This window comes from Cygnus atratus, chromosome Z (assembly GCF_013377495.2).
Source record: "Cygnus atratus isolate AKBS03 ecotype Queensland, Australia chromosome Z, CAtr_DNAZoo_HiC_assembly, whole genome shotgun sequence".
Lineage (NCBI taxonomy): Eukaryota > Metazoa > Chordata > Aves > Anseriformes > Anatidae > Cygnus > Cygnus atratus.
The window spans coordinates 44,692,529-44,704,633 of NC_066396.1; the positions used below are offsets into that span (position 1 = coordinate 44,692,529).

Here is a 12,105-nt window from a genome sequence, read left to right on the forward strand (position 1 = left end):
CTTTACTGCTCAGCACGTGTATTATTTTGAACCCTTTTTTCCTATATTAAGTTAATTTGACCTGTATCAGTGTATATGATATCCATAAATAAGAATTGACACAGTGTGCATATGTCTTCAATAATAAATGTTGTGAACAAGGTGGTTAGGTGTATGTTATGCGTTAACTTCAATCTCTCTTAGATTTGAGCAAGGTTGTTGCCTGCAGCACTTTGTTATGCTCTTTAATACTTACATGTTTCAGCTTTGCTCTGAAAGTTTAAGGCTAAGCAAAGAACATAAAATGACAAAATAAATTTACATGATCATAGTATGTGTATTTTAAAACAATTACTCAGATGTACTGTGTGCCCCACCCTACAATCCTTATGCAGATGAGTTTTATTGAAATCTATGGGAATTTTGTCTCAACAAGTACTGCTGCAAAATCAGGTTTGTTATGTCATAAACGTTTAATGTATAAATCTGATGCAAAACAGTTGCAACTAAAATTCCATAGTTTCTAAAAAGTGCATGCGAGTCTCCTTTTACGCCGTAGATAGCCCATGTAGCATTGCGAAAAATAGTGACATTGATGTCCACTACCCAAACTTGTATCTCTTATAAAATTGACAGAAATCTCTCTCTGTCTCAGCATTTTAGTTTTTATAATGTTGTTACTGTACAGTTCTCTTCAAAAGGTTTTAGTCTTAAGTCAGTGCTGTCAGTTCAGTCAAATCTATTCCATCAGCATTCATATGGTATTATGTTTTAAAGTTGGTATTACATTGTCTTGCTTGTTCTTGTAGGGCATATATGAGATGAATTTTTTTTCCCAATAATGATATTTTTTCCCTGGTAGTGGCATATTATGTACACCAGTTGGAAAAGTAGTGCAAAACTATATCATCGCTTTACACCACGACTACCTGATTTGCCTTGAAAAGCAGTCTTATTGCAAGTTGTGATGAATACAAAAATGGGCAAAAAGTGTACATAATATTTATCTGAGCGGTGACTTTGCTTCTCGTCCCGTTCATGTTATGATGAAATCTGTATTTTAAAAAGTGTTTCAGCGTAGTTTTGCAATGTAGTTGTATAATTTGGGAAAATTGGCTTATAGGTATTCACAGTAGGATTTTTTTCACAGCAGCAGTGGATCAGGAACATGCAACTAGTTTAAATACATGGCCAAGCTCTTTTGTGCTAAAATAAAGTGTCTTCAGTATTTACGTAATATGTTTAACAAAGTGTATGGTTTATAATCTAATTACGAAATTTCACGTAATAAGTTAATATAGCTGGAAAATTAAAATAAAACTTAATCTAGAAAAATATAGATCCTTGATTTGAGGCTGTTGTTTCTATCCTTAACCTTCCTTCTGGGTTTGGTTGCAGGGTAGGTTTTTTGTTTGTTTTGTTGTTGTTTTTTTTTTTAAGTTTTCATTGAACAGTAATTCAACTTGTGTCAAGCCTACTTCTATCTTTCTTTCATAATAAGGTACTTTGAGCACAGGTTTGAGCACTGTTTCAAGTATAAATTTATTGAGGAGTACTGAAAATATTTTGCATGAGAAATAGAAGTATCTAGCTTTTTCATTGTAATTGCATATTAATTGCACAAAATCCAACAATTTTTAATTCTGCTTATAGTTATTTAATGACTTCTATATTTTCTATGTATTAAACTTGGAAATGAAAACGTATCTTCGAGTCACAGAAAACTGTATTTGCAGAGTAACAGCAAAATACAGCTGGACTGATGAAACCCGTCTGTAGCTGCTGAGAGGAATCATGCAGTGCATGATTAGTCTACCTTGAATTGTGCATTACTGAACTTGGTTCAGTCACAAAAAGCGACAAGTTGAAGAAGCATAGCGTTTTCTGATTTCCAGGTTTGTTTTGCCGTCTCCCTTTGTGCAGACAGTACCATTGGAAGCAGTTAAACCCAGCTTAGGAGAATGGCACAGAAGTAGCGTACAGATGAGTTTTGGAAATGCTGCAGGAATATTTCCTCAGGCTGGAGTGCCAGGAGGCACTTGGGGCCTGCGGCCTGTGCTGTGGTGTCTGGGGGTGCTTCTCCCCAGCACAGGCCGCCTTCGGGCGAGGGCCTCCTTCGGAAGGCGCACGGTCTAATTTTTCCTAATCAAGTGTCAAAAACAGAAAATGAGAAGCAAGGGAGAGTTTCAACTTCAGTTATATTGACATACTGGAAAAAATATGGGGGCTTTGAAACGTGGTGAAAGGGTGGAATGTGTAAAGTCTCTGTGGGAAGAAAATGTCATCCTATCAATGGATTTTTTTTTTTGAAGCGTTTTCGTGCCTTCTGTTGAATTTCATAAAACAAGCATGCTTCTTTGTTCCTCTAAATTCCCTGCCAAAGCCTTCTCTTTTGATCAAGCAAAATATGTTTCAAAATCAGCATTGTTCATTTTCTGTTTTGTTTTTTAAACTCTCAACTTGAAATCCAGTCAGCTTCAGAATACTAGTTAAAAATATGTAAGGTCTGCCCCTACTTTGTCACTCTTAGTTTTTGTGGTTTTATAATCCAGTTTCCTGCGGAGGGTTTTTAGATTTTTTTTTTCTCTCCCCTGTTGCTGCGTGAGTAATTTAAAAAACAAAACAAAACAAAAAACATTGGAGAAACTGACTGTTCAGAGGAAACAGTAGGATGTCAGACATTAAGTAAACATTCCAAAAATAAAGGAAAATCCAATGACAAGGAATTGGAAAAAATGTGTATCTAAGTAAAAAAGAAAAAGAAGGATGCTTTTGTAATAGAGCTCACATTTTTCTATTAAGGATAACCTGCAACCTATTTTTAAAAAATAGACAGTAGTATTTGATTTACTGCACTAAACAGTAGCAGGTATAAGTGGAAAGGGGGAGAGGCATTCAAGAAATAATTGGCTAAAAGCCAGCAGTATATTTTCCCATGATTTTGAGGTCTCAGCAGCCAGACCTGACAGCTTTCCATTCTGTCTTTTGCAGTTTTACAAATCCAGAATCTAGATTAAACTAATCCCTCTTGCTGTTTGCCCCCACAATTTAGAACTGTGCTATTATATATCATGCATATCTGCATCATCACAGTGCTGCTGGCCTATACAGAGAGCACATGCTGCTGGAATTGGAAACCTGAATGTAAGGGGGGGGGGGGGTGGAGGGGACACGGAAGGCGGTATTGTATATGTTGTGGGGCCCTTATTTTGGTTTCCATATTATATGCAGCAAATGTTGTCCTTTGCAAGGTTGCTAAGTAAGTCAGTAACGTTCTGGATTCAGGCAAACTGTAATTACGTTGGTGATATAAATTTAGCTATGCAAATGCTGAGAAAGGCGTTCACGACTGTTTGTTTTTTGTCTTTTTTTTTTTCCCCTGCTTTACTTTTCAAATCTATGGTGGGGAGCTCAGTTCAAATTGTACAGCCAAGAATCCCATGGGGACTGAAAAAAAACACACGTTTTCCAGAGAAAAATAGTCCTCTTCACTCCATAGAACTCAGACAAAAAACATACATGCTATTATATCGCAACAAGTCTTTATAATCACTTTCCTGTTCTTTCTCTTGAGACACATCTCAAAAAGGTATGGATCCCTATTGTTTCACTCCATGCAGATACATTCAAAACTAGTCAGCATTGTGACACATTTGGACAGACTATTTTTTGACAACAAAGGTTAGTATAGAAGGATAATGCATAATGAATGGAAAGGCAGCTTATGTACACGGGCTGTGTTAATGATAAGGACCTGGTTGAATGCCCTTGCTTTATTTGTTTACTCCAGGCAGAACCCTATAAACTGAGATTGTTGCTGTGAAATCATACAGACCAGCACTTACGATTTTACTGTAAGCATACTAATTATGTAGTATTCCTGATAAACAGGAACTGCAGTTCCAGTTTACACAGACTGTTACTTTTTACTTCTATTATTTTCATTTATATTAAAATTGCATATAAAATAAGGTGCAGTTGTCCTGAAGATTAAGAAATACGTGCTGCCCTTGGCAAGTATCAGTGTACCTATATAATGTTTCAGCTATTAAAGAAAAAGGATATGTTTGTTTCTTATATTTCCTTAAAGTCAGTGTACTGGCACTTAAGATTAATAGAGTTCTTATTCATGAGAGTAGACACTCATCTTGCTGCAGAAAGCAGTGGGATAACATTTCTTGTTCTGTTTTTGTCTTTTAGAAATTCATACACGTTTAGGGGCAGATGAAAAAGGGCTTTACTTTTATGTTACTACTGCCTGTGGAATTGTAAGATTAGTCAAAACTAGTTTCATGTTGTTTAAATGCCAAAATTTAAATTTAATTTCTAATTACTGTGATTATTAGATAACAGAGAATGCTCCCAGAAGAGCATTGAATAAAAAGCAATACAGTATGGAAAAGGAGGAGGGAAAGAGAGGTGGAATATGATCACCAAAAGCAATATGTAATTGCAAGGGTGGAGCATGTCCAAGACTGGTTTGTGATTGGATTTAGACTAAGAAGAAGAGCTTGTGTATTTAGTCTGAAGAGAAGACAAATATTATAGAGGCACCACAGTAAAGGTATAGTCAGGTTAAAGGACTCTGTGCTCTGGCCAACTGATTGGAACTGAAATTGCATTTTCAGTAAGTATAACCTTGTATTTCAGCTTTTTCACAATAGCACCGCATTTCTTTTGTCATGTGCCTTAACAGTTCTTGGAGTAATTCAGCTGTTGCTGGTTATGGCACTTGTTTTGAATCTTGGTGAGCTTCCTTTCATATCACCTTCTTGCCTCTATTGCCCATTTGCATTTAGCAGTGTTTAAGAACTTAGATTTATCATGAATCACTTGTTTTAGTGGTGTTTATGTAAGGATATTGCTGCCCATTGCAGGGTTTGATCGTAATACTAGAACAGCAATACTCAGCTGAGACTGTTTTACCTGCCAGTGCCAAACTGGGATTTTGCAGCACGGTTAATATCTATTCTGTCACTTTCAAGGTATATGAAATACAGGCAACTTCTTCAGGAATAGTTTACAAATATATATATGTGTGTGTGTGTGTGTATATATATATATATATATATATATATATATATATATACACACCCATGTTATCAGCTTCCTATGTCTGTTCAGATGTTTTTTCAAGTTTTTTTTTGTTTTTTTTTTTTTTGGTGAGGAGATCTAAGGCTAAGTTTAACATGTTTTTCCTTCTTTAAAGTGAATCTTTCAGCTTCTTGGGAATTTAGACAAAGAAAACTGGCAAAATGAAGACATATACTGATTCATAGCTAAGCTGATTGTGTGCAGGATTTCGCCCTCCTAGCAGCCTGTGGTGAAATAACTATGAGATTGCCAGAAAAAGGGAAGAGAAGCAGATCTCAGTGTACACTGCCTGGTTTGCTTGGGCAATTATAATGTGTACATTAAGATTGTGATGTCCTTAATTTCCAGAGGTGTGGGGTGCTTTTGGCTCCCAGCTTTCTAAGGCTTGTGGGTATAAATACATCCGAAAGTCAGTGCTGCGGCAGCTGCCCAGGCTGAATTTGGTGGTCTGCAGAAATGGCTTTAAAGCCTGGCATATTGTTGTAGTGAACACATTTGTGTTTAAAAATTGGTGGGGTGGGGAGCATAGGGGGTGGTAATAAAGGAGTATTAAATTTCCAAAAAATATATTGTGTTTATTTCAGTATAGAAAACTGAATGGTCTCTGAAAGTTTTACGAAAATTAGTGAGTTCATTAGATTTTACGGAGGGTAAACAGTATTTAAAAGGAATTACTCTGTCAATCTATGTAATATATTATATTATAATATAATATAGACTCCTAGTATTCTGAGCCTCTTCAAAAAAAAAAAAAGTGAATGTATTGCTGCTGTAAAATTCTAAAGCATGACTTTTCTATTTGTTTGTTAAATCCCATAATGTCCTTTCAAAAGTGACATATAAGAGGGCCTGATCCTGTAGACTTCTTCACATGTGTATGCTGCTGGTTTTTTCAATGGAGGTTCTTGTGCACGCAAAGTTAATTACACATACGTGTTTGCAGGGCTGTGCCCATAAGCTGCCTTTGCCTTGCGTTTTTTTTGGGGTAGGTGATGATGTGGATGGGATTTTGAAAGAGACTCCAGGGGACTACTTTTAAACATGGGGGGAAGAAACGTAAATCTCTAATGTCTGCCTTAAAAGAAACAAAAAAGTGATACACTTTGAGAAATATTTCTTTCATGTTATTTAAGATGGAGCTATGAAGGGTTAAATTTGCCAGTGGAAAAATGTGCTCAAAGTAGCCAAAGTTATTTGGTGTTTGTTGCCATAGCTGTCCTAATTTCATTGATTAACATGATTAGTCTAGTTGCTTTTGCAAATCGATCAATTTTTAAGTTTCCTTTTCTAAAAGGTAGGAATTCAGTTATAGATACTTGTCTTAAATCAATAAACTGCCATGGACGCTTTATTTGCAATATTAATAGTGGAAGTAATCTCTCTTAAATCTCTTATAGGCTGAGAACTTTAATGCCAAGTTTTTTGCTCAAGGGAATTTTTATAATTAAGTTATGAACACCTGAGAATTTAAGTTTGTAAGGGAAACTTCAGGTCTGTTTCAGCCAAATCAGCATATACATATCTGAAAAGAGACTTCAAGCTTGATTTTGCTAGCTGGAGAGAGATGATGGAGCGGGCACTTGCCTTTGCTTAACAGCAAGATATGTACTAAGCAGATACTTTCTTCGCAATGTGTATTAGGTTGCATTTCAGTGTTCAGAAACATTCATAACTTAAATTAGGTTTAAGTGAACATGTTACTAAGCAATTTCTTAAATTAAACGTGGGATTACATTGTTTAAACAAATAACTTCATTCTGTCAGCATTTTAGGTGCTCCCTAAAGCCAACTGTTCAGTCAACTATTTCCATTAGTAGATAAGATTATGAATTACTGTTGAAGCACTGTACTTAACTGAGTCGTTATTCAGCCATTAGTTTATAAATAATGCTCAGCCACTGCACCAGCAACCCACTGCTCCCTGGTATTATCTGTTTACTTTGACTGTTTTCACGTTAGTACACAAGTCCAGTGATGAAGTGCCAACCTTGCACTCCTTACACAACTAAATATTCCACTGAAATCATGGGTGTTTTCCTTGCGATAGGAGTATGGAATGATGCCATAGGTCAGTGAATTTTCCATATACCCTTCCTTGAGATCAATATTTTTTCCCCTCTCCCTCCTTTCCTGAAGAAGGAGAAGTTAAATAGCATGCAGCCTTACCTATACACAAATAACTAAAAGCTGTTTTGTGGAGAGTGGGTCCCTGCACGACTGATTGCAGTGATTTGCTCAACACCTGCTTGTCAGGAAGTCGGGCTGTCCCTCAGAACAGCTTGTCCAGGTCTACATGAAATAGCCCGAGCTATGTGGAGCAGAAGCTGTCCGGAAGGGAATCCAGGGGAGCCCTGTGCTTTGCACCTGCTAGATTGTTTTGTGGTGTGCGAAATAGTATGGAAATGGGCGGCAATAAATTTGATCATTTCTCTGCACATTCGTGGAATAAAATAAGTTAACTTTAGAGTGGGACTTTTTGGACCTGTTTTCTGCAACATCTGTTTTGCCCTTTGCTTCCCCCGTCATTTGTAAGCACCAGCAATTTTAAAATATCTTTAAAATATCTTTAAAAATGAATGGGGGAAGTAAATGGTTGATGGAAAATAGTGGAGAAAGTATGCAGTCTGTTTGAAAATGGAGAACCTAGAACACTGCATCATTTCAACAAGACTTGTCCACGTGCCTGCATCTGGAAATGAAACTGGATTTTATCAATGGAACTTGGATTTTATATAAATATGTTAAATGACTTCAGGTATTCTGGAACATAACACGTACCCTTAATGGAGGGAGGTTATGAAATTAAGGGTTTTTAAGCAGCTCACTGAATCCCTCTTAAAGGTAAATAACTATTAAAAAAAAAAAACAACAACAAACCAACTTGTTATTAAAAAGAGAGATTTGAAGACATGTTTGAATTTTCACTTGAGAATATTTGTTTACTTACGTGCATATACCAATATTAAAAATAAGCATAATAAATTATATTTATCCCCATTTTACCTATTTGATAAGGAAATTAATGTATTTTAGGCCTCTAATTTTACCCCAGCTGTGAGGGTGAATTTATAAGGCAACTGGTGCCTTAAATGTCTGTATTTTTTTAATTTACCTTCATCAGCTTTGTAGTTGCGTAATATGTTCTAAAATACCTTTTTCCTTTTTGAAGTACTTTTCTATTTCTCTCACGTTGCCAAAAAAGCAGCACACATTTCTATAATCATGAGAAAATACTTTTTGTTTATTTTTCAAGAGAGCTCTTAAGAAATTTGTTCTGTTAAATTGAACAGAATTGTTCTCACATGAAGCTGCAGTTATGAGACAAGAAACAATCCATTAGATGGATCTAAAAGTAATTATTAATGTTATACCTCTATGTGGAAGTACTGGTCAGTACACATGATAAAATAATTTTTACTTATTGGCATTGCAGAAAGTCACATCTAAGAAACATGAGCTGAATTTAGCACTCTTACATTTTCTTTTATCACATTTTATCTGGTAATTACTTCTGAAAACATTAAAATTTCAACTATTAGGGTGTTTGCTCTTTTTTTCTTTTTTTTTTTTTCAAGAAATTCTGCTCCTACACACACTAATGGTGTGCAAATCGCGTGTCAAGCCACTCAGTTTCTTGCACTCCTTCAAGCCAGCAATATGTAAATCAGATTGCAGTTTGGAAAAGTTCGTTTCCAGCAACTTTCAGCTTGGATTTATTTTTATAGTAAGTTTTAACGCTCCTATATAGGATTTAAAAACAGAAGATCTGGCAGCTGGATCCTTGCTAATAACTATAGAATCTTTTTAAATAGCACTGGGCATAATAAGGATGTCGTGCAACACTCATCCACTTGTCCTCAGATCTTTTAAAGGGCTTTTTTTTTTTTTTCAATTGTAATTGTCTTTCACAACAGTTTTAAATAAAATCTCATCCATATTTTTCAAATCAGGAATAAAAATTAATGGGATATACTTGTTCTGTTCCATACCACACTCATTGCCGTAGGATCTGAGTAGCTTCCACAAGTGCATTAAGCAATGAACTAACATCTGTCATGTGGTGTTTGTCTCATCCTCTCCCCCTGGAGAGAGCTGTGTGCAGTGGAGTGTTTTTGCTTCAGAAAACGTTTCTTGCAAAGGAGAAAGGGTTACTTTTTTTTTTCGTTTTTAAGTGCATGCTGCTATGTATTTGTAATAGAGCAGGCAAAACTGAAAAGCTTGCTATGCGGCTGGAGTGGGAAGTGCTGGTGGTTGTGAGCAGCACGTAGTTTAGATCACCCCATTTAATAGCTCAGTTTCTCCCCTTCAAGAAGTCTGTGGGGTTTGCATGAAGAGTTGCAGGACGGAGGCTGCTGCCTGTGATTCTTGGTTGGCAGTCAGAGGTGGCCTCCTCAGGATCACGGGCACAGGCTGCAGTAGCTGGGTGAGAGCAGTTCTGGGGGAAGACAATGCAGAAACAGGAGACTGGTATGATGGGCACATGACAACCTGTGCTGCTGCGGAGATGACCATGCCCAGTCATTGCTGAAGTGCCAAAGGCTTATTTTCGAGATACTGAGGTAACTGGGATGAGAAGCAGCAGCAGTTATGGAACTCAATCAGTTCCAGCCATGGTGAACAAGTTCTCACAGACAACTGGAGATTTTAAGTCATTGACATTGTGAGAGCTTGTTTTTTTAAAAAAAAAAAAAAAAAAAAAAAAAAAGAATCCAAGAGGACTGTGGTAGTGGATCAGTATCTCTCCATCTTTGGTCAAAGGAGACTGTTTAATGAATTCAGACTCTGCATGTGTCTCCGATAAAACCCCAACATCAGCTGCATAGACTTGGGTTTAGATCTCACCTGTTTCAGTTACATTGATTTTAAGGTCTTCTGTGATTAGACCTTGTTTGGAGGTATGTATGTTTCTGAAAATTGAACCCACTTAATCTGGTTGGTTAGCAAATAAAAATAAATAAGTGAATAAAAACACTACGAATCAAAGAGACATGATGCGTTGGACGGACTATTGTAAGGATGTATAGGCTTTGTTGGATGCAGAAGGCATCAGAGCCAGATTTCAGGTCAGAAGAAAATACTGCTAGCTGAGGTCTGGAAATGCAATTGATCTACAAATGTTAAAACGCAACTGACATAATTATGCATGAAACCACTCACCTGTTGTTCTGAAATAAAAAAAAAAAAGGATGGAAAAGTGTTTGTTCTTGTGAATTCTAGGAGTAAAGGGTCAAGTGATGAAAGTGCAGTTTCCCATCTGTTCTTTCGTACATTCCTCCAGGAAGACTTGTGACATTATTAGTGCTTTATGATGAACTTCTTACGATGACAGCCCTATGTGGCGAAGCAGTCACATATGCTACAGCCATGAGATAAGATTTTCTTCATCATCGGCCCTATCAATGAAAGGTTAGAGAAGGAAGAAAGTGCATTCAGTTTTCTCTCTTCTTCAGGTTCTTTCTCAAATGATGCTTATAGTTTGTGGCAGATACAGTACCTTTGTGCTTGGTTCGTCAGGAAGGAACATGTTCTGGTTAACAAGTCTTGGTCCCCACAAGACCTGGCCAGACAGAAAGAGGGTCTGGAAACTCCAAGTGAATGCCTGCGATCCATGAAGAGCACAATCCTAGATGAGTTCTGGGCATTGACCGGATCGTGTGTACTAGGCATAGGTGGAACAAATTTCTCTTCCAGAAATTTCCATGTATGTGCCAATTTCTCAAGGGGAAAAAAAAAAATACTACTTCAAGCTAGCCCTGGCTCAGTTCTGTTGTAAGAATATTGTATTGAAGAATTAGCTTAATTGAAACAGGGTACTTCCTAGTGATAGACTTCGGCACTTCCAGTGCTGGGTGCTGAGGTTACTCAGACAGTAATTTGCATCTTGAACAAAGCTTAGAAAAATTACTTGATTTTTCTTTTAGCAATCTTTATTGTGTTTTTTTCTTTTTTGTCTCTCTTTGTCCCTCTTTTTATGTAATACATACTGAGGGTTTGTATATAGAGTCAAAAAAAAAAAAAAAAAAGGAACTCTGCAGGTGCTCTCAGTGATGGTTGCAGCAAGCATACTGTGATAATGTTACTCCAATTTTTCATTCTGCAGAATGTCTGGCTTTGGTTTTTGGTGTCTCTTGCAGTCTGTGTAGATGCCTTTTTTTTTTCCCCGGCATCTCAGAGGGAATTCACTGGCCTGTTTGTTCTCAGAGGATCTAAGTGATGGTCATTCAAGGTGAGATGGTTTATACTGACTTGGAACTCAACATCAGCTGCATAGTTAGGAGTGGCTGAGACCTGGAGTGTTTTCAGTGGACTTATTCATAAGGAGGCAAGTTTTTCCAATTCCACATCGGCATCTACTACAATTCGTATAAGAAATCTTTCCACCAATTGCTAACTAAGACTTGACGGTCCTCTATATGAATCTTTCTAATTGTAGTAGTCTGAGTGTCTGGAAAATAAAATCAGAGTTCTCTTTGGCTTTGTTTGTTGCAGTTAGATGAAGTCTTTGCTGAACCTGACCTCCCTCTGTTGGGTTTGCTGTTTGATGAGAGGGTGGTCTTGGTGCCAGCTGCGTTCACATGCTCTGAGAGTGGGTAACCACAGGGCTGATACTCTAATTACCTCATCAGGTGCTGGGCGCTGCCTCTTCTGAGGTCTAGGGGTAGCTGAAGATCATACTGCTGCCAGATTCAACACCAGTTTGTGTCAGAGCTACGCTGTCTGCTCACAGTTTGTGTAAGTTGCGGTCCCATGGAGTATATGATTTCAGAGCTGGAATCTGAGTTCCTGCATCTACTTCTCTTTTGCCATGTCCAGTTCATCAGAAGCCAGGAGCAGCATGCGCGGAAAGCAAGGTGGTGAGTGGCAGAGATGATGATCTGCATAAAATAGACAATGTGTTGCCTATTATGCTTAAAAGGGAATTATTATGCTCAGGGGTAAAGTTATGGTGAAACATTGCTTTGAGAAAACTAGAGCTGAGGAAAAGCACTGTGCAACCTGACTGAACCTGCAGTGGAAGCCACCTGGTTTTCA

At 37.3% G+C, this 12,105-nt stretch overlaps 1 protein-coding gene across 7 annotated transcripts in view; it reads left to right on the plus strand.

The window, feature by feature from the left end:
- Positions 1-12,105, plus strand: part of AOPEP (aminopeptidase O (putative)) — a 203,564-nt gene that overhangs the window by 158,897 nt on the left and 32,562 nt on the right. Inside the window, exon 14 of one of the 7 annotated variants that reach the window (XR_007709287.1) lies at positions 11,700-11,805. The exons of the other annotated variants lie outside the window; for them this stretch is intronic. The gene's annotated coding sequence lies outside the window, so the exon portion shown is untranslated. The remainder of the gene's footprint in view (positions 1-11,699; positions 11,806-12,105) is intronic. 7 annotated transcript variants of the gene reach the window in all.